Raw genomic sequence first — 2,104 nt, 5'->3', positions numbered from 1 at the left:
TCAGCGATAGCTTTTCATTGCTGTCGCAGGTAGACAGACAGACAGGGCAGCAGACTAGGCTGCTAGTACCTCCAGCGAGAGATTTTCGTGTATAACGAGTATACCACATTTTGTATTTTGTACTGTAATGTATGTTCACTGTATGTACATATTGTTTTTGGTTTTGAGCAGTTGTAAGTTCAAATTGTACCTTGAAGTTGTAAAATAATTATGAGTTATTTTGGCTTGTAAAAAAATTGTATTATATTTCTTTTATCTCAGTCTTTGAAAAATCACTGTGGATTTGAGTTGAGAAAAATGTTGTGTTGAGAATATGTTGGAGTTGAGATTTGGAAATATATTGAAGTGCTTTTACAGGTTTTCTGAAGAATTGTTTCATCCAAAATACAAATGGCACTCTGCCAAAATTTTTACAGAAATTCCAAATAATTCAAATATGTTAGTTCTATCACTTCAATTCAAAAAGGTTTTTAATACCTGTAAATAGTGCACACCACTGTAAAAGAAGTAAGAAAAGTTTTTAAAATCCCTTGTAGTGTATTTAATGGGTTATCAGTAGACGGAGTTGGTAATTCATTAGATATACTACGGGATTATGTTATGCCTTACCGAGGGGTAGGGTGTGACAGGTAATACATGGGGAAAGGCAGCTATTGCCATCAAACATCATTTCAGCTGCACTAGCCAAAAAAATGATCAGAAATGGGTGCGAAGCATACTTGGCACAAGTGATAGACACCCAAGTGGGGAGTCTAGCATTGAGGGACATTCCTACAGTATGTGACTTTTCAGATATGTTCCCTGATGAGCTGCCAAGATTACCTCCGGAAAGAGAGGTGCAGTTTGAGATTGATGTTGTGCTTAGTGTGGATCTAATCTCCATAACACCATGGAGAATGGCACCAGTAGAATTGAAAGAGTTGAAGGTGCAGTTGCAAGAACTACTTAACAAGGGCTTTATTCGCCCTAGTGTGTCACCTTGGGGAACGCTAGTGTTGTTTGTTAAGAATAAAGATGGCACTCTCCTCTTGTGTATTGATAACCGAAAGTTGAATAAGGTGACAATAAAGAACAAATATCCATTGGCCAACATTGATGACTTGTTTGATCAATTAAAGGGTGCAGCTGTGTTCTCTAAAATTGACCTGAGATCGAGTTATTATCAACCGAAGGTGCAAGAGCAGAGTATCCCTAAAACTGCTTTCAGAACTCGATATGGCCATTATGAGTTCCTGGTCATGCCATTCGGGTTAACCAATGCTCCAGCTACATTTATGGATCTGATGAGCACTATCTTCATACCATACTGAAAGGAGAAATCGTACCCTATTAGATATGGTACGTAGTATGATGAGCTATATTGATATGCCAATCTCCTTTTGGGGATTTGCATTAGAATCAGCTTTGCATATTTGAATAGGATTCCATCAAAATCAGTTTCTTCCACACCTTATGAGATATGGCATGGAAGAAAACCAAGTCTTAAGCATATTAAGGTTTGGGGTTGTCCGGCTTATATCAAAAAGCTGAACGTTGATAAATTGAAAACTAGATCAGAAAAGGGTCGATTTGTTGGATATCCAAAAGAGAGTTTTGGATATTATTTTTATTTGCCTAAATCACAAAAGGTTGTGGTAAGTAGAGATCCCACATTTCTTGATCAACAATTTATTCAAGAAGGAGGCAAAGGAAGGCAAATAGAGTTAGAATTGGAGAATTCTAACTAACCAACAGATCAAATGGACATAGATCCATCTAGTCAACCGACACTTATTGATGAAACATCTATAGTAATTCCTCACAGATTGACTAGGATATCTCACCCACCAGTGAGATATGGTTTCCTTCATGAAGATCAACAAGAGTTATTTACTCATGAAGAAGTAGATCATGGAGATGATCCACTTACCTATGAAGAAGCTATATCAGATATAGAATCTTCAAAATGGATTAAAGCTATGAAATCCAAAATTGATTCCATGTATAAGAATCAAGTTTGGGATCTTGTTGACCCACCTGAAGGCATTGTACCTGTAAGGAATAAATGGGTTTTTCAAGAAGAAAATTAGTTCTGATGGAAAGGTAGAGACCTATAAAGCAAGGA

This window comes from Hevea brasiliensis, chromosome 7 (assembly GCF_030052815.1).
Source record: "Hevea brasiliensis isolate MT/VB/25A 57/8 chromosome 7, ASM3005281v1, whole genome shotgun sequence".
Taxonomy (NCBI): Eukaryota; Viridiplantae; Streptophyta; class Magnoliopsida; order Malpighiales; family Euphorbiaceae; genus Hevea; species Hevea brasiliensis.
Note: the sequence above shows the minus strand (reverse complement) of the source record.